The sequence below is a fragment of the Vigna unguiculata genome, chromosome 7 (genome assembly GCF_037176805.1).
Source record: "Vigna unguiculata cultivar grain cowpea cultivar isolate G323 ecotype 2 chromosome 7, ASM3717680v1, whole genome shotgun sequence".
In the NCBI taxonomy this organism is placed as follows: domain Eukaryota; kingdom Viridiplantae; phylum Streptophyta; class Magnoliopsida; order Fabales; family Fabaceae; genus Vigna; species Vigna unguiculata.
Genome location: NC_140798.1, coordinates 21,150,310 through 21,177,799, shown reverse-complemented (window position 1 = coordinate 21,177,799; position 27,490 = coordinate 21,150,310). Strand labels below are relative to the sequence as shown.

At 36.6% G+C, this 27,490-nt stretch overlaps 1 long non-coding RNA gene across 1 annotated transcript; it reads right to left on the bottom strand.

Moving 5' to 3' along the window:
* Positions 1-1,749: 1,749 nt before the first annotated feature.
* On the bottom strand, positions 1,750-3,578 carry LOC146884676 (uncharacterized). The gene is made up of 2 exons (XR_014996651.1): positions 3,449-3,578; positions 1,750-1,941 (listed from the first exon to the last, which is right to left on the bottom strand). It is a non-coding gene; the product is annotated as an uncharacterized LOC146884676 (long non-coding RNA).
* Positions 3,579-27,490: the final 23,912 nt, after the last annotated feature.

The window sequence follows — 27,490 nt, the reverse complement described above, 5'->3', positions numbered from 1 at the left end:
CTCAAAAGAAGATGACAATAGTTCGTGGGAGCAATATCACATAATACTTCTTTCACACATTGTCATTTACTAAATTTGATCCTTGCTTGATTCGGATGAAAGGTTGTTGTTAACTTGAGTTTCTCCACCAATCTTTGGCTTACAACATTGTTGTCGCTTTCGTAAACGAATGCAACTAAACATGGGTGGCCTTCGATTAAACACGTTGTTCTCTAGTACCTTTTCCATAATCTTTTTCTTTACTTCCTTTTCTTTTTCTTTAATTTCCCTTCCTTCTGCAGTTTATATTTCTTCTTTTTCAATTCTTTCTTTTTCTATTTTCTCCTTCAGCGTATGTTGATCCTTCTTGGCTTGTCTTGGTGTCAAATATTTCAACTTCATTTCATGTCCCTCATGCCTCAAACAAAGGGAACGTTTATCAAGATTGAGCGTTTTAAAATAAAGTCATGCCAATCCCAAAAGATGATGACAAGAGTTCGTAAGAGCAATATCACATACTACTTCTTTCACACATTGTCATGTACTGAATTTGATCCTGTCTTGATTCGGATTAAAGCTTGTTGGTAACTTGAGTTTCTCCACCAATCTTTGGCTTACAACATTGTTGTCGCTATGGTGAACGAATGCAACTGAACATGGGTGGCCTTCGATTAAAAACCTTGTTTCTCTACTTCCTTTTCCATCATCTTTATCTTTACTTCCTTTTCTTTTTCTTCAATTTCCCTTTCTTCTGCAGTTTATATTTCTTCTTTTTCTATTCTTTCTTTTTCTATTTTCTCCTTCAACGTATGTTGATCCTTCTTGGCTTGTCTTGGTGTCATAAATGTCAACTTCATTTCATGTCCCTCATGCCTCAAACAAAGGAATCGTTCATCAAGATTGAGTGTTTTAAATTGAAGCCATGCCTAACTCAACAGAAGATGACAAGAGTTCGTGGGAGCAATATCGCATAATACTTCTTTCACACATTGTCATGTACTGAATTTGATCCTTGCTTGATTCGGATGAAAGGTTGTTGGTAACTTGAGTTTCTCCACCAATCTTTGGCTTACAACATTGTTGTCGCTTTCGTAAACGAATGCAACTAAACATGGGTGGCCTTCGATTAAACACCTTGTTCTCTACTACCTTTTCCATAATCTTTTTCTTTACTTCCTTTTCTTTTTCTTCAATTTCCCTTCCTTCTGCAGTTTATATTTCTTTTTTTTCAATTCTTTCTTTTTCTATTTTCTCCTTCAACGTATGTTGATCCTTCTTGGCTTGTCTTGGTCTCATAAATTTCAACTTCATTTCATGTCCCTCATGTCTCAAACAAAGGGAACGTTCATCAAGATTGAGCATTTTAAAATGAAGCCATGCCCATCTCAACAGAAGATGACAAGAGTTTGTGGGAGCAATATCACATAATACTTCTTTCACACATTGTCATGTACCGTATTTGATCCTTTCTTGATTTAGATAAAAGCTTGTTGGTAATTGGAATTTCTCCACCAATGTTTGGCTTACAATATTGTTGTCGCTTTGGTAAACGATTACAACTGAACATGGGTGGTCTTTGATTAAACACCTTGTTTCTCTACTTCCTTTTCCATCATCTTTATCTTTACTTCCTTTTCTTTTTCTTCAATTTCCCTTCCTTCTGCAGTTCATATTTCTTCTTTTTCTATTTTCTCCTACAACGTATGTTTGTAACATACCTCCAGGAATATTACTTGGAAAAATAATAAAAGGAAAACATACTCGTATTCATTAAACATAATTTCCCAAAAAGGTAGGAAATTTAAAACTTCAGTTATATCTTACATCATACATGATTTAAAATTTATCACAGACCACTCATAGTTTTAAAACATAATAAAAACATTTAACATAAATCTTCTTGAAATATCCCATAGACCCCTCTCCGTGCTTATGTAGCTCCTGGCTCACCTGCATCAGTATCTGCTCCCGGAAAAAATTTATCCGATCATCGCCACACACACAAACAAATATGGTGAGCTATGCATATATAATGAATAAATATGAGAAACCCATACCCAAAAAAAATTTCATAATCATTTATATCTAATCCTTTCAATTCCCTCTAACTCAAGATCCATTATGAGTGACATGCACATGCTCTTGGTCTCGGGATTTCTTGTGCTCCCACGAACCTTCCCGCTCGTGGTCAAACCTACGAACCTAACTCGTTCGTAGTCCTACCCTACGGACCTCCCCGTCCGTAGTCAAACCATCCGAACCTCACCCGCTCGGACCATGACACGCATGCAATCACCATACTATGGACCTCCCCGCCCATAGCAGCACCAGGACTAACTTGTCCAATATCCCATCATGCGGTCCCAACTCATCACGAACCTCCCCGCTCGTGACCTCATCCGAACACATCCCGGACCCACTAAGAACTTAGTCCTTAAAGCTCAAAGGTTAGCACAACAATCTGCCGCAACAGAAAATAAAACACCGACACTGCCTAGGCAATTGTCAAGTGGAACAACATTACTGACCGCTTGGCGCCACACTCAGCGCTGCCAGGCGCCAGGTTACAGATACCAAATCAGAAACAACCTCACTTCGCCTGGCGGTAACAAACAACCCGTCAGGCGCCACACATCCACACAACAATACAAGCATCGAATCTCGCCTGGCTAGACCAACCACTAAGGCCAGGCGCTGGCCTAAGGAAGTCCAGAATTTAGAATACTCATTTACAAAACAATGTCAACGTTACTAACCGACACCTATTACAGTTTTATCAATAATTTTCTCTACAGATGTCTAATTGCGGTGATTCCTTTCTGGTTAGAAACTAGACTTCCATATCTTAAATTTGACTACCAAACCACTATTTTTTGAGGTCTAAGCTATTGGCAATTTAAAAACGAAAATCAGGGATCCTCCAGCGTTTTTCCAGCTTTCCTGTCCCGACGTCTGCTCACTGTTTCGGTCTTTAAATTTTCCATAGACATCCAAATGAGTTGATTCTTGTTGGGTTGGAAACTAGACTTCCGTAGCTTTAATTTGACTACTAAACCACTATTTTTAGTGGTCTAGGCTATTGGCAATTTAAAAACGAAAATCAGGGATCCTCCAGCGTTTTTCCAGCTTTCCTGTCCCAACGTCTGCTCACTGTTTCGATCGTTACGTTTTCCATAGACATCCAAATGAGTTGATTCTTGTTGGGTTGGAAACTAGACTTCCGTAGCTTTAATTTGACTACTAAACCACTATTTTTGGAGGTCTAGGCTATTGGCAAGTTAAAAACGAAAATCAAGGATAAAAATTGGATGAGTCGCCTGGCGGCAGTTCATCGTCCGTCAGGCGGTTTCTGGAAAATTCCAGAAACACGAATTACACACAGCATGACATTGTACATGCATCAATTTAATCATACAATTCATGATATTAAACAGTACGCAATTTAAGGTACAATTCCAGCTCCCCTAACCTGGAACTAAGCTTCCAAGGAGTTCCTTCAATGGTGGTCTCCTTTCTTCTTCTTCTCCACACCTTTCCTCCAAAATTTTCAGGTCTCCCTCTCTTCCACACTTTTCTGCACTGCATATTTTTTTTTTCAGACTTCCCTTCCCATTTTTATGCAAATTTTCGTCCAACTGCAATGGAGGCTCATCAATGCCACCCCCATCTATGCCTAGGTTCTGAATATAATAAAATAATAATAAAATAATAAAATAAAAAGAAAATGTGGAAATTAAACTTCTCTGGCCAAGGTTCGAAATAAGGACCATAGGTTTCCCCCTCTCACGCTCCAACCACTTAGCCATTCCACTTTTATTGCTAAATATGTGTATACAATAAAATATAAATTATAGTTCCGTTTTCTCTTACTTAAAAGAAAACATTAAAACTCACACAATTTACATACATAGGACTTGAACCCAAGTCCTCACACACAACCCAAAAGTACTCTCACCACTTAAGCTAGTACTTTGCTATGTCATGTTAGTCCAATTAACGCTATTGATTTCATCCCAGATATAAATTAAATATTCATTCTTTATTTGAATTTTTTCTCGGGTCTTACAATGTTGATCCTTCTTGGCTTGTCTTGGTGTCATAAATTTCAACTTCATTTAATGTCCCTCATGCCTCAAACAAAGGGAACGTTCATCAAGATTGAGCGTTTTAAAATGAAGCCATGCCCATCTCAACAGAAGATGACAAGAGTTCATGGGAGCAATATCACATAATACTTCTTTCACACACTGTCATGTACTGAATTTGATCCTTGCTTGATTCGGATTAAAGCTTGTTGGTAACTTGAGTTTCTCCACCAATCTTTAGCTTACAAAATTGTTCTCGCCGTGGTAAACGAATGCAACTGAACATGGGTGGCCTTCGATTAAACACCTTGTTTCTCTACTTCCTTTTCCATCATCTTTATCTTTACTTCCTTTTCTTTTTCTTCAATTTCCCTTCCTTCTGCAGTTTATATTTCTTCTTTTTCTATTCTTTCTTTTTTTATTTTCTCCTACAACGTATGTTGATCCTTCTTGGCTTGTTTTGGTGTCATAAATTTCAACTTCATTTCATGTCCCTCATGCCTCAAACAAAGGGAACGTTCATCAAGATTGAGCGTTTTAAAATGAAGCCATGCCCATCTCAACAGAAGATGACAAGAGTTCGTGGGAGCAATATCACATAATACTTCTTTCACACATTGTCATGTACTGAATTTGATCCTTGCTTGATTCGGATGAAAGGTTGTTGGTAACTTGAGTTTCTCCACCAATCTTTGGCTTACAACATTGTTGTCGCTTTGGTAAACGAATGCAACTAAACATGGGTGGCCTTCGATTAAACACCTTGTTCTCTACTACCTTTTCCATAATCTTTTTCTTTACTTCTTTTTCTTTTTCTTCAATTTCCCTTCCTTCTGCAGTTTATATTTCTTCTTTTTCAATTCTTTCTTTTTCTATGTTCTCCTTCAACGTATGTTGATACTTCTTGGCTTGTCTTGGTGTCATAAATTTCAACTTCATTTCATGTCCCTCATGCCTCAAACAAAGGGAACGTTCATCAAGATTGAGCGTTTTAAAATGAAGCCATGCCGATCTCAACAGAAGAGGACAAGAGTTCGTGGGAGCAATATCACATAATACTTCTTTCACACACTATCATGTACTGAATTTGATCCTTGCTTGATTCGGATTAAAGCTTGTCTGTAACTTGAGTTTCTCCACCAATCTTTGGCTTACAAAATTGTTCTCGCCGTGGTAAACGAATGCAACTAAACATGGGTGGCCTTCGATTAAACACCTTGTTTCTCTACTTCCTTTTCCATCATCTTTATCTTTACTTCCTTTTCTTTTTCTTCAATTTCCCTTCCTTCAATAGTTTATATTTCTTCTTTTTCTATTCTTTCTTTTTCTATTTTCTCCTACAACGTATGTTGATCCTTCTTCGCTTGTCTTGGTGTCATAAATTTCAACTTCATTTCATGTCCCTCATGCCTCAAACAAAGGGAACGTTCATCAAGATTGAGCGTTTTAAAATGAAGCCATGCCCATCTCAACAGAAGATGAAAAGAGTTCGTGGGAGCAATATCACATAATACTTCTTTCCACATTGTCATGTACTGAATTTGATCCTTGCTTGATTCGGATGAAAGGTTGTTGGTAACTTGAGTTTCTCCACCAATCTTTGGCTTACAACATTGTTGTCGCTTTGGTAAATGAATGCAACTAAACATGGGTGGCCTTCCTTTAAACACCTTGTTCTCTACTACCTTTTCCATAATCTTTTTCTTTACTTCTTTTTCTTTTTCTTCAATTTCCCTTCCTTCTGCAGTTTATATTTCTTCTTTTTCAATTCTTTCTTTTTCTATGTTCCCCTTCAACGTATGTTGATCCTTCTTGGCTTGTCTTGGTGTCATAAATTTCAACTTCATTTCATGTCCCTCATGCCTCAAACAAAGGGAACGTTCATCAAGATTGAGCGTTTTAAAATGAAGCCATGCCCATCTCAAAAGAAGATGACAAGAGTTCGTGGGAGCAATATCACATAACACTTCTTTCACCCATTGTCATTTACTAAATTTGATCCTTTCTTGATTCGGATGAAAGGTTGTTGGTAACTTGAGTTTCTCCACCAATCTTTGGCTTACAACATTGTTGTCGCTTTCGTAAACGAATGCAACTAAACATGGGTGGCCTTCGATTAAACACCTTGTTCTCTACTACCTTTTCCATAATTTTTTTCTTTAATTCCTTTTCTTTTTCTTCAATTTTCCTTCCTTCTACAGTTTATATTTCTTCTTTTGCAATTCTCTCTTTTTCTATTTTCTCCTTCAACGTATGTTGATCCTTCTTGGCTTGTCTTGGTGTCCTAAATTTCAACTTCATTTCATGTCCCTTATGCCTCAAACAAAGGGAACGTTTATCAAGATTGAGCGTTTTAAAATGAAGCCATGCCCATCTCAAAAGATGATGACAAGAGTTCGTGGGAGCAATATCACATAATACTTCTTTCCACATTGTCATGTACTGAATTTGATCCTTGCTTGATTCGGATGAAAGGTTGTTGGTAACTTGAGTTTCTCCACCAATCTTTGGCTTACAACATTGTTGTCGCTTTGGTAAACGAATGCAACTAAACATGGGTGGCCTTCGATTAAACACCTTGTTCTGTACTACCTTTTCCATAATCTTTTTCTTTACTTCCTTTTCTTTTTCTTCAATTTCCCTTTCTTCTGCATTTTATATTTCTTCTTTTTCAATTCTTTCTTTTTCTATTTTCTCCTTCAATGTATGTTGATCCTTCTTGGCTTGTCTTGGTGTCATAAATTTCAAGTTCATTTCATGTCCCTCATGCCTCAAACAAAGGGAATGTTCATCAAGATTGAGCGTTTTAAAATGAAGCCATGCCCATCTCAACAGAAGATGACAAGAGTTCGTGGGAGCAATATCACATAATACTTCTTTCACACATTGTCATGTACTGAATTTGATCCTTTCTTGATTTTGATTAAAGGTTTTTGGAAACTTGGGTTTCTGCACCAATCTTTGGCTTACAACATTGTTGTCGCTTTCGTAAACGAATGCAACGAAACATGGGTGGCCCTCGATTAAACACCTTGTTCTCTACTACCTTTTCCATAATCTTTTTCTTTAATTCCTTTTCTTTTTCTTTAATTTTCCTTCCTTCTGCAGTTTATATTGCTTCTTTTGCAATTGTTTCTTTTTCTATTTTCTCCTTCAACGTATGTTGATCCTTCTTGGCTGTCTTGGTGTCATAAATTTCAACTTCATTACATGTCCCTTATGCCTCAAACAAAGGGAACATTCATCAAGATTGAGCATTTTAAAATGAAGTAATGCCCATCTCAAAAGAAGATGACAAGAGTTCGTGGGAGCAATATCACATAATACTTCTTTCACACATTGTCATGTACTGAATTTGATCCTTGTTTGACTCGGATGAAAGGTTGTTGGTAACTTGAGTTTCTCCACCAATCTTTGTCTTACAACAATGTTGTCGCTTTGGTAAACGAATGCAACTAAACATGGGTGACCTTCGATTAAACACCTTGTTCTGTACTACCTTTTTCATAATTTTTTTCTGTACTTCCTTTTCTTTTTCTTCAATTTCCCTTTCTTCTGCATTTTATATTTCTTCTTTTTCTATTCTCTCTTTTTCTATTTTCTCCTTCAACGTATGTTGATCCTTCTTGGCTTGTCTTGCTGTCATAAATTTCAAGTTCATTTCATGTCCCTCACGCCTCAAACAAAGGGAACGTTCATCAAGATTGAGCGTTTTAAAATGAAGCCATGCCCATCTCCAAAGAACATGACAAGAGTTCGTGGGAGCAATACCACATAATACTTCTTTCACACATTGTCCTGTACCGAATTTGATCCTTTTCTGATTCAGATTAAAGCTTGTTGGTAACTGGAGTTTCTTCACCAATCTTTGGCTTACAACATTGTTGTCGCTTTGGTAAACGAATGCAACTAAACATGGGTGGCCTTCGATTAAACACCTTGTTGCTCTACTTCCTTTTCCATCATCTTTATCTTTACATCCTTTTCTTTTTCTTCAATTTCCCTTCCTTCTGCAGTTTATATTTCTTTTTTTTCAATTCTTTCTTTTTCTATTTTCTCCTTCAACGTATGTTGATCCTTCTTGGCTTGTCTTGGTGTCATAAATTTTAACTTTATTTCACGTCTACCATGCCTCAAATGAAGGGAACGTTCATCAAGATTGAGCGTTTTAAAATGAAGCCATGCCCATCTCAAAAGATGATGACAAGAGTTCGTGGGAGCAATATCACATAATACTTTTTTCACACATTGTCATGTACTGAATTTGATCCTTGCTTGATTCGGATGAAAGGTTGTTGGTAACTTGAGTTTCTCCACCATTCTTTGGCTTACAACATTGTTGTCGCTTTCGTAAACGAATGCAACGAAACATGGGTGGCCTTCGATTAAACACCTTGTTCTCTACTACCTTTTCCATAATCTTTTTCTTTACTTCTTTTTCTTTTTCTTCAATTTCCCTTCCTTCAATAGTTTATATTTCTTCTTTTTCAATTCTTTATTTTTCTTTTTTGTCCTTCAATGTATGTTGATCATTCTTGTCTTGTCTTGGTGTCACAAATTTCAACTTCATTTCATGTCCCTCATGCCTCAAACAAAGGGAACGTTTATCAAGATTGAGCGTTTTAAAAGGAAGCAATGCCCATCTCAAAAGAAGATGACAAAAGTTCCTGGGAGCAATATCACATAATACTTCTTTCACACATTATCCTGTACCGAATTTGATCCTTTCTTGATTCAGGTGAAAGCTTGTTGGTAACTGGAGTTTCTCCACCAATCTTTGGGTTACAACATTGTTGTCGCTTTGGTAAACGAATGCAACTGAACATGGGTGGCCTTCGATGAAACACCTTATTTCCCTACTTCCTTTTCCATCATCTTTATCCTTACTTCCTTTTCTTTTTCTTCAATTTCTCTTCCTTCTACAGTTTATATTTCTTCCTCTTCTATTCTTTCTTTTTCTATTTTCTCCTTCAGCCTATGTTGATCCTTACTGGCTTGTGTTGGTGTCATAAGTTTCAACATCATTTCATGTCCCTCATTCCTCAAATAAAGGGAACGTTCATCAAGATTGAGCGTTTTAAAATGAAGCCATGCCCACCTCAAAAGAAGACGACAAGAGTTCGTGGGAGCAATATCACATAATACTTCTTTTACACATTGTCCTGTACCGAATTTGATCCTTGCTTGATTCGGATGAAAGCTTGTTGGTAACTTGAGTTTCTCCACCAATCTTTGGCTTACAACATTGTTGTCGCTTTCATAAACGAATGCAACTAAACATGGGTGGCCTTCGATTAAACACCTTGTTTCTTTACTTCCTTTTCCGTCATCTTTATCTTTACTTCCTTTTCTTTTTCTTCAATTTCCATTCCTTCTGCAGTTTATATTTCTTCTTTTCCTATTCTTTCTTTTTCTATTTTCTCCTTCAACGTATGTTGATCCTTCTTGGCTTGTCTTGGTGTCATAAAGTTCAACTTCATTTCATGTCCCTCATGCCTCAAACAAACGGAACGTTCATCAAGATTGAGTGTTTTAAAATGAAGCCATGCCCATCTCAAAAGAAGATGACAAGAGTTTGTGGGAGCAATATCACATAATACTTCTTTCACACATTTTCATGTACTGAATTTGATCCTTGCTTGATTCGGATGAAAGGTTGTTGGTAACTTGAGTTTCTCCACCAATCTTTGGCTTACAACATTGTTGTCGCTTTCGTAAATGAATCCAACTAAACATGGGTGGCCTTTGATTAAACACCTTGTTCTCTACTACCTTTTCCATCATCTTTTTCTTTAATTCCTTTTCTTTTTCTTCAATTTCCCTTCCTTCTGCAGTTTATATTCTTTCTTTTTAAATTCTTTCTTTTTCTATTTTCTCCTTCAGCCCATGTTGATCCTTCTTGGCTTGTCTTGGTGTCATAAATTTCAACTTCATTTCATGTCCCTCATGCCTCAGACAAAGGGAACGTTCATCAAGATTCAGCGTTTTAAAATGAAGCAATGCCCATCTCAAAAGAAGATGACAAGAGTTCGTGGGAGCAATATCACATAATAGTTCTTTAACACATTGTCCTGTACCGAATTTGATCCTTGCTTGATTCGGATGAAAGCTTGTTGGTAACTGGAGTTTCTCCACCAATCTTTGGCTTACAACATTGTTGTCGCTCTGGTAAACGAATGCAACTGAACATGGGTGGCCTTTGATTAAACACCTTGTTTCTCTACTTCCTTTTCCATCATCTTTATCTTTACTTCCTTTTCTTTTTCTTCAATTTCCCTTCCTTCTGCATTTTATATTTCTTCTTTTTCAATTCTTTCTTTTTCTATTTTCTCCTTCAACGTATGTTGATCCTTCTTGGCTTGTCTTGGTGTCATAAATTTCAACTTCATTTCATGTCCATCATGACTCAAATGAAGGGAACGTTCATCAAGATTGAGCGTTTTAAAATGAAGCAATGCCCATCTGAAAAGAAGATGACAAGAGTTCGTGGGAGCATTATCACATAATACTTCTTTCACACATTGTCATGTACTGAATTTGATCCTTGCTTGATTCGGATGAAAGGTTGTTGGTAACTTGAGTTTCTCCACCAATCTTTGGCTCACAACATTTTTGTCGCTTTCGTAAACCAATGCAACTAAACATGGGTGGCCTTCGATTAAACACCTTGTTCTCTACTACCTTTTCCATCCTCTTTTTCTTTACTTCCTTTTCTTTTTCTTCAATTTCCCTTCCTTCTGCAGTTTATATTTCTTCTTTTTAAATTCTTTCTTTTCCTATTTTCTCCTTCAATGTATGTTGATCCTTCTTGGCTTGTCTTGGTGTCATAAATTTCAACTTCACTTCATGTCCCTCATGCCTCAAACAAAGGGATCGTTCATCAAGATTGAGCGTTTTAAAATGAAGCCATGCCCATCTCAAAAGAAGATGACAAGAGTTCGTGGGAGCAATATGACATAATACTTCTTTCACACATTGTCATGTACTGAATTTGATCCTTGCTTGATTCGGATGAAAGGTTGTTGGTAACTTGAGTTTCTCCACCAATCTTTGGCTTACAACATTGTTGTCGCTTTCGTAAACGAATGCAACTAAACATGGGTGGCCTTTGATTAAACACCTTGTTCTCTACTACCTTTTCCATCCTCCTTTTCTTTACTTCCTTTTCTTTTTCTTCAATTTCCCTTCCTTGTACAGTTTATATTTCTTCTTTTTCAATTCTTTCTTTTTCTATTTTCTCCTTCAGCGTATGTTGATCCTTCTTGGCTTGTCTTGGTGTCATAAATTTCAACTTCATTTCATGTCCCTCATGCCACAAACAAAGGGACCGTTCCTCAAGATTGAGCGTTTTAAATTGAAGCCATGCCCATCTCAACAGAAGATGACAAGAGTTCGTGGGAGCAATACACATAATACTTCTTTCACACATTGTCATGTATTGAATTTGATCCTTGCTTGATTCGGATGAAAGGTTGTTGGTAACTTGAGTTTCTCCACCAATCTTTGGCTTACAACATTGTTGTCGCTTTCGTAAATGAATCCAACTAAACATGGGTGGCCTTTGATTAAACACCTTGTTCTCTACTACCTTTTCCATCATCTTTTTCTTTAATTCCTTTTCTTTTTCTTCAATTTCCCTTCCTTCTGCAGTTTATATTCTTTCTTTTTAAATTCTTTCTTTTTCTATTTTCTCCTTCAGCCCATGTTGATCCTTCTTGGCTTGTCTTGGTGTCATAAATTTCAACTTCATTTCATGTCCCTCATGCCTCAGACAAAGGGAACGTTCATCAAGATTCAGCGTTTTAAAATGAAGCAATGCCCATCTCAAAAGAAGATGACAAGAGTTCGTGGGAGCAATATCACATAATAGTTCTTTAACACATTGTCCTGTACCGAATTTGATCCTTGCTTGATTCGGATGAAAGCTTGTTGGTAACTGGAGTTTCTCCACCAATCTTTGGCTTACAACATTGTTGTCGCTCTGGTAAACGAATGCAACTGAACATGGGTGGCCTTTGATTAAACACCTTGTTTCTCTACTTCCTTTTCCATCATCTTTATCTTTACTTCCTTTTCTTTTTCTTCAATTTCCCTTCCTTCTGCATTTTATATTTCTTCTTTTTCAATTCTTTCTTTTTCTATTTTCTCCTTCAACGTATGTTGATCCTTCTTGGCTTGTCTTGGTGTCATAAATTTCAACTTCATTTCATGTCCATCATGACTCAAATGAAGGGAACGTTCATCAAGATTGAGCGTTTTAAAATGAAGCAATGCCCATCTGAAAAGAAGATGACAAGAGTTCGTGGGAGCATTATCACATAATACTTCTTTCACACATTGTCCTGTACCGAATTTGAGCCTTTCTTGATTCCGATAAAAGCTTGTTGGTAACTGGAGTTTCTCCACCAATCTTTGGCTTACAACATTGTTGTCGCTCTGGTAAACGAATGCAACTGAACATGGGTGGCCTTTGATTAAACACCTTGTTTCTCTACTTCCTTTTCCATCATCTTTATCTTTACTTCCTTTTCTTTTTCTTCAATTTCCCTTCCTTCTGCAGTTTATATTTCTTCTTTTTCAATTCTTTCTTTCTCTATTTTCTCCTTCAACGTATGTTGATCCTTCTTGGCTTGTCTTTGTGTCATAAATTTCAACTTCATTTCATGTCCCTCATGCCTCAAACAAAGGGAACGTTAATCAAGATTGAGCGTTCTAAAATGAAGTTATGCCCATCTCAAAAGAAGATCACAAGAGTTCGTGGGAGCAATATCACATAATACTTCTTTCACACATTGTCATGTACTGAATTTGATCCTTGCTTGATTCGGATGAAAGGTTGTTGGTAACTTGAGTTTCTCCACCAATCTTTGGCTCACAACATTTTTGTCGCTTTCGTAAACCAATGCAACTAAACATGGGTGGCCTTCGATTAAACACCTTGTTCTCTACTACCTTTTCCATCCTCTTTTTCTTTACTTCCTTTTCTTTTTCTTCAATTTCCCTTCCTTCTGCAGTTTATATTTCTTCTTTTTAAATTCTTTCTTTTCCTATTTTCTCCTTCAATGTATGTTGATCCTTCTTGGCTTGTCTTGGTGTCATAAATTTCAACTTCACTTCATGTCCCTCATGCCTCAAACAAAGGGATCGTTCATCAAGATTGAGCGTTTTAAAATGAAGCCATGCCCATCTCAAAAGAAGATGACAAGAGTTCGTGGGAGCAATATGACATAATACTTCTTTCACACATTGTCATGTACTGAATTTGATCCTTGCTTGATTCGGATGAAAGGTTGTTGGTAACTTGAGTTTCTCCACCAATCTTTGGCTTACAACATTGTTGTCGCTTTCGTAAACGAATGCAACTAAACATGGGTGGCCTTTGATTAAACACCTTGTTCTCTACTACCTTTTCCATCCTCCTTTTCTTTACTTCCTTTTCTTTTTCTTCAATTTCCCTTCCTTCTACAGTTTATATTTCTTCTTTTTCAATTCTTTCTTTTTCTATTTTCTCCTTCAGCGTATGTTGATCCTTCTTGGCTTGTCTTGGTGTCATAAATTTCAACTTCATTTCATGTCCCTCATGCCACAAACAAAGGGACCGTTCCTCAAGATTGAGCGTTTTAAATTGAAGCCATGCCCATCTCAACAGAAGATGACAAGAGTTCGTGGGAGCAATACACATAATACTTCTTTCACACATTGTCATGTACTGAATTTGATCCGTGCTTGATTCGGATGAAAGGGTGTTGGTAACTTGAGTTTCTCCACTAATCTTTGGCTTACAACTTTCTTGTCGCTTTGGTAAACGAATGCAACTGAACATGGGTGGCCTTCGATTAAACACCTTGTTTCTCTATTTCCTTTTCTTTTTCTTCAATTTCCCTTCCTTCTGCAGTTTATATTTTTTCTTTTTCAATTCTTTCTTTTCCTATTTTCTCCTTCAACGTATGTTGATCCTTCTTGGCTTGTCTTGGTGTCATAAATTTCAAGTTCATTTCATGTCCCTCATGCCTCAAACAAAGGGAACGTTTATCAAGATTGAGCGTTTTAAAATGAAGCAATGCCCATCTGAAAAGAAGATGACAAGAGTTCGTGGGAGCATTATCACATAATACTTCTTTCACACATTGTCCTGTACCGAATTTGAGCCTTTCTTGATTCCGATAAAAGCTTGTTGGTAACTGGAGTTTCTCCACCAATCTTTGGCTTACAACATTGTTGTCGCTTTGGTAAAAAAATGCAACTGAATATGGGTGACTTCGATTAAACACCTTGTTTCTCTACTTCCTTTTCCATCATCTTTATCTTTACTTCCTTTTCTTTTTCTTCAATTTCCCTTCCTTCTGCAGTTTATATTTCTTCTTTTTCAATTCTTTCTTTTTCTATTTTCTCCTTCAACATATGTTGATCCTTCTTGGCTTGTCTTGGTGTCATAAATTTCAACTTCATTTCATGTCCCTCATGCCTCAGACAAAGGGAACGTTCATCAAGATTCAGCGTTTTAAAATGAAGCAATGCCCATCTCAAAAGAAGATGACAAGAGTTCGTGGGAGCAATATCACATAATAGTTCTTTAACACATTGTCCTGTACCGAATTTGATCCTTGCTTGATTCGGATGAAAGCTTGTTGGTAACTGGAGTTTCTCCACCAATCTTTGGCTTACAACATTGTTGTCGCTCTGGTAAACGAATGCAACTGAACATGGGTGGCCTTTGATTAAACACCTTGTTTCTCTACTTCCTTTTCCATCATCTTTATCTTTACTTCCTTTTCTTTTTCTTCAATTTCCCTTCCTTCTGCATTTTATATTTCTTCTTTTTCAATTCTTTCTTTTTCTATTTTCTCCTTCAACGTATGTTGATCCTTCTTGGCTTGTCTTGGTGTCATAAATTTCAACTTCATTTCATGTCCATCATGACTCAAATGAAGGGAACGTTCATCAAGATTGAGCGTTTTAAAATGAAGCAATGCCCATCTGAAAAGAAGATGACAAGAGTTCGTGGGAGCATTATCACATAATACTTCTTTCACACATTGTCCTGTACCGAATTTGAGCCTTTCTTGATTCCGATAAAAGCTTGTTGGTAACTGAAGTTTCTCCACCAATCTTTGGCTTACAACATTGTTGTCGCTCTGGTAAACGAATGCAACTGAACATGGGTGGCCTTTGATTAAACACCTTGTTTCTCTACTTCCTTTTCCATCATCTTTATCTTTACTTCCTTTTCTTTTTCTTCAATTTCCCTTCCTTCTGCATTTTATATTTCTTCTTTTTCAATTCTTTCTTTTTATATTTTCTCCTTCAACGTATGTTGATCCTTCTTGGCTTGTCTTGGTGTCATAAATTTCAACTTCATTTCATGTCCCTCATGCCTCAAACAAAGGGAACGTTCATCAAGATTGAGTGTTTTAAAATGAAGCCATGCCCATCTCAAAAGAAGATGACAAGAGTTCGTGGGAGCAATATCACATAATACTTCTTTCACACATTGTCATGTACTGAATTTGATCCTTGCTTGATTCGGATGAAAGGTTGTTGGTAACTTGAGTTTCTCCACCAATCTTTGGCTTACAACATTTTTGTCGCTTTCGTAAACCAATGCAACTAAACATGGGTGGCCTTCAATTAAACACCTTGTTCTCTACTACCTTTTCCATCCTCTTTTTCTTTACTTCCTTTTCTTTTTCTTCAATTTCCCTTCCTTCTGCAGTTTATATTTCTTCTTTTTAAATTCTTTCTTTTCCTATTTTCTCCTTCAACGTATGTTGATCGTTCTTGGCTTGTCTTGGTGTCATAAATTTCAACTTCATTTCATGTCCCTCATGCCTCAAACAAAGGGAACGTTTATCAAGATTGAGCGTTTTAAAATGAAGCCATGCCCATCTCAAAACATGATGACAAGAGTTCGTAGGAGCAATATCACATAATACTTCTTTCGCACATTGTCATGTACTGAATTTGATCCTTTCTTGATTCAGGTGAAAGCTTGTTGGTAACTGGAGTTTCTCCACCAATCTTTGGCTTACAACATTGTTGTCGCTTTGGTAAACGAATGCAACTGAACATGGGTGGCCTTCGATGAAACACCTTATTTCCCTACTTCCTTTTCCATCATCTTTATCCTTACTTCCTTTTCTTTTTCTTCAATTTCTCTTCCTTCTACAGTTTATATTTCTTCCTTTTCTAATCTTTCTTTTTCTATTTTCTCCTTCAGCCCATGTTGATCCTTACAGGCTTGTGTTGGTGTCATAAGTTTCAACATCATTTCATGTCCCTCATTCCTCATATAAAGGGAACGTTTATAAAGATTTAGCATTTTAAAATGAAGCCATGCCCACCTCAAAAGAAAACGACAAGAGTTCGTGGGAGCAATATCACATAATACTTCTTGCACACATTGTCCTGTACCGAATTTGATCCTTGCTTGATTCGGATGAAAGCTTGTTGGTAACTTGAGTTTCTCCACCAATCTTTGGCTTACAACATTGTTGTCGCTTGCATAAACGAATGCAACTAAACATGTGTGGCCTTCGATTAAACACCTTGTTTCTCTACTTCCTTTTCCGTCATCTTTATCTTTACTTCCATTTCTTTTTCTTCAATTTCCTTTCCTTCTGCAGTTTATATTTCTTCTTTTCCTATTCTTTCTTTTTCTATTTTCTCCTTCAGCGTATGTTGATCCTTCTTGGCTTGTCTTGGTGTCATAAATTTCAACTTCATTTCATGTCCCTCATGCCTCAAACAAAGGGAATGTTCATCAAGATTGAGCATTTTAAAATGAAGCCATGCCCATCTGAAAAGAAGATGACAAGAGTTCGCGGGAGCAATATCACATAATACTTCTTTCACACATTGTCATGTACTGAATTTGATCCTTGCTTGATTCGGATGAAAGGTTGTTGGTAACTTGAGTTTCTCCACCAATCTTTGGCTTACAACTTTGTTGTCGCTTTCGTAAACCAATGCAACTAAACATGGGTGGCCTTCGATTAAACACCTTGTTCTCTACTACCTTTTCCATCCTCCTTTTCTTTACTTCCTTTTCTTTTTCTTCAATTTCCCTTCCTTCTGCAGTTTATATTTCTTCTTTTTCAATTCTTTCTTTTTCTATTTTCTCCTACAGCGTATGTTGATCCTTCTTGGCTTGTCTTGGTGTCATAAATTTCAACTTCATTTCATGTCCCTCATGCCTCAAACAAGGGGAACGTTCATTGGGATTGAGCGTTTTAAAATGAAACCATGCCCATCTCAAAAGAAGATGACAAGAGTTCGTGGGAGCAATATCACATAATACTTCTTTCACACATTGTCATGTACTGAATTTGATCCTTGCTTGATTCGGATGAAAGGTTGTTGGTAACTTGAGTTTTTCCACCAATCTTTGGCTTACAACATTGTTGTCGCTTTCGTAAACCAATGCAACTAAACATGGGTGGCCTTTGATTAAACACCTTGTTTTTCTACTACCTTTTCCATCCTCTTTTTCTTTACTTCCTTTTCTTTTTCTTCAATTTCCCTTCCTTCTGCAGTTTATATTTCTTCTTTTTCAATTCTTTATTTTTCTATTTTCTCCTTCAGCGTATGTTGATCCTTCTTGGCTTGTCTTGGTGTCATAAATTTCAACTTCACTTCATGTCCCTCATGCCTCAAACAAAGGGATCGTTCATCAAGATTGAGCGTTTTAAAATGAAGTCATGCCCATCTCAAAAGAAGATGACAAGAGTTCGTGGGAGCAATATCACATAATACTTCTTTCACACATTGTCATGTACTGAATTTGATCCTTGCTTGATTCGGATGAAAGGTTGTTGGTAACTTGAGTTTCTCCACCAATCTTTGGCTTACAACATTGTTGTCGCTTTCGTAAACGAATGCAACTAAACATGGGTGGCCTTTGATTAAACACCTTGTTCTCTACTACCTTTTCCATCCTCCTTTTCTTTACTTCCTTTTCTTTTTCTTCAATTTCCCTTCCTTCTGCAGTTTATATTTCTTCTTTTTCAATTCTTTCTTTTTCTATTTTCTCCTTCAGCGTATGTTGATCCTTCTTGGCTTGTCTTGGTGTCATAAATTTCAACTTCATTTCATGTCCCTCATGCCACAAACAAAGGGATCGTTCCTCAAGATTGAGCGTTTTAAATTGAAGCCATGCCCATCTCAACAGAAGATGACAAGAGTTCGTGGGAGCAATACACATAATACTTCTTTCACACATTGTCATGTACTGAATTTGATCCGTGCTTGATTCGGATGAAAGGGTGTTGGTAACTTGAGTTTCTCCACCAATCTTTGGCTTACAACTTTCTTGTCGCTTTGGTAAACGAATGCAACTGAACATGGGTGGCCTTCGATTAAACACCTTGTTTCTCTACTTCCTTTTCTTTTTCTTCAATTTCCCTTCCTTCTGCAGTTTATATTTTTTCTTTTTCAATTCTTTCTTTTTCTATTTTCTCCTTCAACGTATGTTGATCCTTCTTGGCTTGTCTTGGTGTCATAAATTTCAAGTTCATTTCATGTCCCTCATGCCTCAAACAAAGGGAACGTTTATCAAGATTGAGCGTTTTAAAATGAAGCAATGCCCATCTGAAAAGAAGATGACAAGAGTTCGTGGGAGCATTATCACATAATATTTCTTTCACACATTGTCCTGTACCGAATTTGAGCCTTTCTTGATTCCGATAAAAGCTTGTTGGTAACTGGAGTTTCTCCACCAATCTTTGGCTTACAACATTGTTGTCGCTTTGGTAAAAAAATGCAACTGAATATGGGTGACTTCGATTAAACACCTTGTTTCTCTACTTCCTTTTCCATCATCTTTATCTTTACTTCCTTTTCTTTTTCTTCAATTTCCCTTCCTTCTGCAGTTTATATTTCTTCTTTTTCAATTCTTTCTTTTTCTATTTTCTCCTTCAACATATGTTGATCCTTCTTGGCTTGTCTTGGTGTCATAAATTTCAACTTCATTTCATGTCCCTCATGCCTCAGACAAAGGGAACGTTCATCAAGATTCAGCGTTTTAAAATGAAGCAATGCCCATCTCAAAAGAAGATGACAAGAGTTCGTCGGAGCAATATCACATAATAGTTCTTTAACACATTGTCCTGTACCGAATTTGATCCTTGCTTGATTCGGATGAAAGCTTGTTGGTAACTGGAGTTTCTCCACCAATCTTTGGCTTACAACATTGTTGTCGCTCTGGTAAACGAATGCAACTGAACATGGGTGGCCTTTGATTAAACACCTTGTTTCTCTACTTCCTTTTCCATCATCTTTATCTTTACTTCCTTTTCTTTTTCTTCAATTTCCCTTCCTTCTGCATTTTATATTTCTTCTTTTTCAATTCTTTCTTTTTCTATTTTCTCCTTCAACGTATGTTTATCCTTCTTGGCTTGTCTTGGTGTCATAAATTTCAACTTCATTTCATGTCCATCATGACTCAAATGAAGGGAACGTTCATCAAGATGGAGCGTTTTAAAATGAAGCCATGCCCATCTCAACAGAAGATGACAAGAGTTCGTGGGAGCAATATCACATAATACTTCTTTCCCACATTGTCATGTACTGAATTTGATCCTTGCTTGATTTGGATGAAAGGTTGTTGGTAACTTGAGTTTCTCCACCAATCTTTGGCTTAAAACATTGTTGTCGCTTTCGTAAACGAATGCAACTAAACATAGGTGGCCTTCGATTAAACACCTTGTTCTCTACTACCTTTTCCATAATCTTTTTCTTTAATTCCTTTTCTTTTTCTTCAATTTCCCTTCCTTCTGCAGTTTATATTTCTTGTTTTTCAATTCTTTCTTTTTCTATGTTCTCCTTCAACGTATGTTGATCCTTCTTGGCTTGTCTTGGTGTCATAAATTTCAACTTCATTTCATGTCCCTAATGCCTCAAACAAAGGGAACGTTTATCAAGATTGAGCGTTTTAAAATGAAGCCATGCCCATCTCAACAGAAGATGACAAGAGTTCGTGGGAGCAATATCACATAATACTTCTTTCCCACATTGTCATGTACTGAATTTGATCCTTGCTTGATTTGGATGAAAGGTTGTTGGTAACTTGAGTTTCTCCACCAATCTTTGGCTTAAAACATTGTTGTCGCTTTCGTAAACGAATGCAAGTAAACATAGGTGGCCTTCGATTAAACACCTTGTTCTCTACTACCTTTTCCATAATCTTTTTCTTTAATTCCTTTTCTTTTTCTTCAATTTCCCTTCCTTCTGCAGTTTATATTTCTTCTTTTTCAATTCTTTCTTTTTCTATGTTCTCCTTCAACGTATGTTGATTCTTCTTGGCTTGTCTTGGTGTCATAAATTTCAAGTTCATTTCATGTCCCTCATGCCTCAAACAAAGGGAACGTTTATCAAGATTGAGCGTTTTAAAATGAAGCAATGCCCATCTGAAAAGAAGATGACAAGAGTTCGTGGGAGCAATATCACATAATACTTCTTTCACACATTGTCCTGTACCGAATTTGATCCTTTCTTGATTCCGATAAAAGCTTGTTGGTAACTTGAGTTTCTCCACCAATCTTTGGCTTACAACATTGTTGTCGCTTTCGTAAACGAATGTAACTAAACATGGGTGACCTTCGATGAAACACCTTATTTCCCTACTACCTTTTGCATAATATTTTTCTTTACTTCCTTTTCTTTTTCTTCAATTTCCCTTCCTTTTGCAGTTTATATTTCTTCTTTTTCAATTCTTTCTTTTTCTATTTTCTCCTTCAACGTATGTTGATCCTTCTTGGCTTGTCTTGGTGTCATAAATTTCAAGTTCATTTCATGTCCCTCATGCCTCAAACAAAGGGAACGTTTATCAAGATTGAGAGTTTTAAAATGAAGCAATGCCCATCTGAAAAGAAGATGACAAGAGTTCGTGGGAGCAATATCACATAATACTTCTTTCACACATTGTCCTGTACCGAATTTGATCCTTTCTTGATTCCGATAAAAGCTTGTTGGTAACTGGAGTTTCTCCACCAATCTTTGGCTTACAACATTGTTGTCGCTTTGGTAAACAAATGCAACTGAATATGGGTGGCCTTCGATTAAACACCTTGTTTCTCTACTTCCTTTTCCATCCTCTTTAACTTTACTTCCTTTTCTTTTTCTTCAATTTCCCTTCCTTCTGCAGTTTATATTTCTTCTTTTTCAATTCTGTCTTTTTCTATTTTCTCCTTCAACGTATGTTGATCCTTCTTGGCTTGTCTTGGTGTCATAAATTTCAACTTCATTACATGTCCCTCATGCCTCAAACAAAGGGAACGTTCATCAAGATTGAGCATTTTAAAATGAAGTTATGCCCATCTAAAAAGAAGATGACAAGAGTTCGTGGGAGCAATATTACATAATACTTCTTTGACACATTGACATGTACTGAATTTGATCCTTGCTTGATTCGGATGAAAGGTTGTTGGTAAGTTGAGTTTCTCCACCAATCTTTGGCTTACAATTGTTGTCGCTTTCGTAAACGAATGCAACTAAACATGGGTGGCCTTCGATTAAACACGTTGTTTTCTACTACCTTTTCCATAATCTTTTTTTTTTACTTCCTCTTCTTTTTCTTTAATTTCCCTTCCTTCTGCAGTTTATATTTCTTCTTTTTCTATTCTTTCTTTTTCTATTTTCTCCTTCAACGTATGTTGATCCTTCTTGGCTTGTCTTGGTGTGATAAATTTCAACTTCATTTCATGTCCCTCATGCCTCAAACAAAGGGAACGTTCATAAAGATTGAGCGTTTTAAAATGAATCAATGCCCATCTCAAAAGAAGATGACAAGAGTTCGTGGGAGCAATACACATAATACTTCTTTCACACATTGTCATGTACTGAATTTGATCGTTTCTTGATTCAGATGAAAGGTTGTTGGTAACTTGAGTTTCTCCACCAATCTTTGGCTTACAACATTCTTATCGCTTTGGTAAACGAATGCAACTGAACATGGGTGGCCTTCGATTAAACACCTTGTTTCTCTACTTCCTTTTCCATCATCTTTATCTTTACTTCCTTTTCTTTTTCTTCAATTTCCCTTCCTTCTGCAGTTTATATTTTTTCCTTTTCTATTCTTTCTTTTTCTATTTTCTCCTTCAACGTATGTTGATCCTTCTTGGCTTGTCTTGGTGTCATAAATTTCGACTTCATTTCATGTTCCTCATGCCTCAAACAAAGGGAACGTTCATCAAGATTGAGTGTTTTAAAATGAAGCCATGCCCATCTCAAAAGAAGATGACAAGAGTTCGTGGGAGCAATATCACATAATACTTCTTTCCCACATTGTCATGTACTGAATTTGATCCTTGCTTGATTTGGATGAAAGGTTGTTGGTAACTTGAGTTTCTCCACCAATCTTTGGCTTACAACATTCTTGTCGCTTTGGTAAACGAATGCAACTGAACATGGGTGGCCTTCGATTAAACACCTTGTTTCTCTACTTCCTTTTCCATCATCTTTATCTTTACTTCCTTTTCTTTTTCTTCAATTTCCCTTCCTTCTGCAGTTTATATTTTTTCCTTTTCTATTCTTTCTTTTTCTATTTTCTCCTTCAACGTATGTTGATCCTTCTTGGCTTGTCTTGGTGTCATAAATTTCAACTTCATTTCATGTCCATCATGACTCAAATGGAGGGAACGTTCATCAAGATTGAGCGTTTTAAAATGAAGCCATGCCCATCTCAACAGAAGATGACAAGAGTTCGTGGGAGCAATATCACATAATACTTCTTTCCCACATTGTCATGTACTGAATTTGATCCTTGCTTGATTTGGATGAAAGGTTGTTGGTAACTTGAGTTTCTCCACCACTCTTTGGCTTAAAACATTGTTGTCGCTTTCGTAAACGAATGCAACTAAACATAGGTGGCCTTCGATTAAACACCTTGTTCTCTACTACCTTTTCCATAATCTTTTTCTTTAATTCCTTTTCTTTTTCTTCAATTTCCCTTCCTTCTGCAGTTTATATTTCTTCTTTTTCAATTCTTTCTTTTTCTATGTTCTCCTTCAACGTATGTTGATCCTTCTTGGCTTGTCTTGGTGTCATAAATTTCAACTTCATTTCATGTCCCTAATGCCTCAAACAAAGGGAACGTTTATCAAGATTGAGCGTTTTAAAATGAAGCCATGCCCATCTCAACAGAAGATGACAAGAGTTCGTGGGAGCAATATCACATAATACTTCTTTCCCACATTGTCATGTACTGAATTTGATCCTTGCTTGATTTGGATGAAAGGTTGTTGGTAACTTGAGTTTCTCCACCAATCTTTAGCTTAAAACATTGTTGTCGCTTTCGTAAACGAATGCAAGTAAACATAGGTGGCCTTCGATTAAACACCTTGTTCTCTACTACCTTTTCCATAATCTTTTTCTTTAATTCCTTTTCTTTTTCTTTAATTTCCCTTCCTTCTGCAGTTTATATTTCTTCTTTTTCAATTCTTTCTTTTTCTATGTTCTCCTTCAACGTATGTTGATTCTTCTTGGCTTGTCTTGGTGTCATAAATTTCAAGTTCATTTCATGTCCCTCATGCCTCAAACAAAGGGAACGTTTATCAAGATTGAGCGTTTTAAAATGAAGCAATGCCCATCTCAAAAGAAGATGACAAGAGTTCGTGGGAGCAATATCACATAATACTTCTTTCACACATTGTCCTGTACCGAATTTGATCCTTTCTTGATTCCGATAAAAGCTTGTTGGTAACTTGAGTTTCTCCACCAATCTTTGGCTTACAACATTGTTGTCGCTTTCGTAAACGAATGTAACTAAACATGGGTGACCTTCGATGAAACACCTTATTTCCCTACTACCTTTTGCATAATATTTTTCTTTACTTCCTTTTCTTTTTCTTCAATTTCCCTTCCTTTTGCAGTTTATATTTCTTCTTTTTCAATTCTTTCTTTTTCTATTTTCTCCTTCAACGTATGTTGATCCTTCTTGGCTTGTCTTGGTGTCATAAATTTCAAGTTCATTTCATGTCCCTCATGCCTCAAACAAAGGGAACGTTTATCAAGATTGAGCGTTTTAAAATGAAGCAATGCCCATCTGAAAAGAAGATGACAAGAGTTCGTGGGAGCAATATCACATAATACTTCTTTCACACATTGTCCTGTACCGAATTTGATCCTTTCTTGATTCCGATAAAAGCTTGTTGGTAACTGGAGTTTCTCCACCAATCTTTGGCTTACAACATTGTTGTCGCTTTGGTAAACAAATGCAACTGAATATGGGTGGCCTTCGATTAAACACCTTGTTTCTCTACTTCCTTTTCCATCCTCTTTATCTTTACTTCCTTTTCTTTTTCTTCAATTTCCCTTCCTTCTGCAGTTTATATTTCTTCTTTTTCAATTCTGTCTTTTTCTATTTTCTCCTTCAACGTATGTTGATCCTTCTTGACTTGTCTTGGTGTCATAAATTTCAACTTCATTACATGTCCCTCATGCCTCAAACAAAGGGAACGTTCATCAAGATTGAGCATTTTAAAATGAAGTTATGCCCATCTAAAAAGAAGATGACAAGAGTTCGTGGGAGCAATATTACATAATACTTCTTTGACACATTGACATGTACTGAATTTGATCCTTGCTTGATTCGGATGAAAGGTTGTTGGTAAGTTGAGTTTCTCCACCAATCTTTGGCTTACAATATTGTTGTCGCTTTCGTAAACGAATGCAACTAAACATGGGTGGCCTTCGATTAAACACGTTGTTTTCTACTACCTTTTCCATAATCTTTTTTTTTTACTTCCTCTTCTTTTTCTTTAATTTCCCTTCCTTCTGCAGTTTATATTTCTTCTTTTTCTATTCTTTCTTTTTCTATTTTCTCCTTCAACGTATGTTGATCCTTCTTGGCTTGTCTTGGTGTGATAAATTTCAACTTCATTTCATGTCCCTCATGCCTCAAACAAATGGAACGTTCATAAAGATTGAGCGTTTTAAAATGAATCAATGCCCATCTCAAAAGAAGATGACAAGAGTTCGTGGGAGCAATACACATAATACTTCTTTCACACATTGTCATGTACTGAATTTGATCCTTTCTTGATTCAGATGAAAGGTTGTTGGTAACTTGAGTTTCTCCACCAATCTTTGGCTTACAACATTCTTGTCGCTTTGGTAAACGAATGCAACTGAACATGGGTGGCCTTCGATTAAACACCTTGTTTCTCTACTTCCTTTTCCATCATCTTTATCTTTACTTCCTTTTCTTTTTCTTCAATTTCCCTTCCTTCTGCAGTTTATATTTTTTCCTTTTCTATTCTTTCTTTTTCTATTTTCTCCTTCAACGTATGTTGATCCTTCTTGGCTTGTCTTGGTGTCATAAATTTCAACTTCATTTCATGTCCATCATGACTCAAATGGAGGGAACGTTCATCAAGATTGAGCGTTTTAAAATGAAGCCATGCCCATCTCAACAGAAGATGACAAGAGTTCGTGGGAGCAATATCACATAATACTTCTTTCCCACATTGTCATGTACTGAATTTGATCCTTGCTTGATTTGGATGAAAGCTTGTTGGTAACTGGAGTTTCTCCACCAATCTTTGGCTTACAACATTGTTGTCGCTTTGGTAAACAAATGCAACTGAATATGGGTGGCCTTCGATTAAACACCTTGTTTCTCTACTTCCTTTTCCATCCTCTTTATCTTTACTTCCTTTTCTTTTTCTTCAATTTCCCTTCCTTCTGCAGTTTATATTTCTTCTTTTTCTATTCTTTCTTTTTCTATTTTCTCCTTCAACGTATGTTGATCCTTCTTGGCTTGTCTTGGTGTGATAAATTTCAACTTCATTTCATGTCCCTCATGCCTCAAACAAAGGGAACGTTCATAAAGATTGAGCGTTTTAAAATGAATCAATGCCCATCTCAAAAGAAGATGACAAGAGTTCGTGGGAGCAATACACATAATACTTCTTTCACACATTGTCATGTACTGAATTTGATCGTTTCTTGATTCAGATGAAAGGTTGTTGGTAACTTGAGTTTCTCCACCAATCTTTGGCTTACAACATTCTTATCGCTTTGGTAAACGAATGCAACTGAACATGGGTGGCCTTCGATTAAACACCTTGTTTCTCTACTTCCTTTTCCATCATCTTTATCTTTACTTCCTTTTCTTTTTCTTCAATTTCCCTTCCTTCTGCAGTTTATATTTTTTCCTTTTCTATTCTTTCTTTTTCTATTTTCTCCTTCAACGTATGTTGATCCTTCTTGGCTTGTCTTGGTGTCATAAATTTCGACTTCATTTCATGTTCCTCATGCCTCAAACAAAGGGAACGTTCATCAAGATTGAGTGTTTTAAAATGAAGCCATGCCCATCTCAAAAGAAGATGACAAGAGTTCGTGGGAGCAATATCACATAATACTTCTTTCCCACATTGTCATGTACTGAATTTGATCCTTGCTTGATTTGGATGAAAGGTTGTTGGTAACTTGAGTTTCTCCACCAATCTTTGGCTTACAACATTCTTGTCGCTTTGGTAAACGAATGCAACTGAACATGGGTGGCCTTCGATTAAACACCTTGTTTCTCTACTTCCTTTTCCATCATCTTTATCTTTACTTCCTTTTCTTTTTCTTCAATTTCCCTTCCTTCTGCAGTTTATATTTTTTCCTTTTCTATTCTTTCTTTTTCTATTTTCTCCTTCAACGTATGTTGATCCTTCTTGGCTTGTCTTGGTGTCATAAATTTCAACTTCATTTCATGTCCATCATGACTCAAATGGAGGGAACGTTCATCAAGATTGAGCGTTTTAAAATGAAGCCATGCCCATCTCAACAGAAGATGACAAGAGTTCGTGGGAGCAATATCACATAATACTTCTTTCCCACATTGTCATGTACTGAATTTGATCCTTGCTTGATTTGGATGAAAGGTTGTTGGTAACTTGAGTTTCTCCACCAATCTTTGGCTTAAAACATTGTTGTCGCTTTCGTAAACGAATGCAACTAAACATAGGTGGCCTTCGATTAAACACCTTGTTCTCTACTACCTTTTCCATAATCTTTTTCTTTAATTCCTTTTCTTTTTCTTCAATTTCCCTTCCTTCTGCAGTTTATATTTCTTCTTTTTCAATTCTTTCTTTTTCTATGTTCTCCTTCAACGTATGTTGATCCTTCTTGGCTTGTCTTGGTGTCATAAATTTCAACTTCATTTCATGTCCCTAATGCCTCAAACAAAGGGAACGTTTATCAAGATTGAGCGTTTTAAAATGAAGCCATGCCCATCTCAACAGAAGATGACAAGAGTTCGTGGGAGCAATATCACATAATACTTCTTTCCCACATTGTCATGTACTGAATTTGATCCTTGCTTGATTTGGATGAAAGGTTGTTGGTAACTTGAGTTTCTCCACCAATCTTTAGCTTAAAACATTGTTGTCGCTTTCGTAAACGAATGCAAGTAAACATAGGTGGCCTTCGATTAAACACCT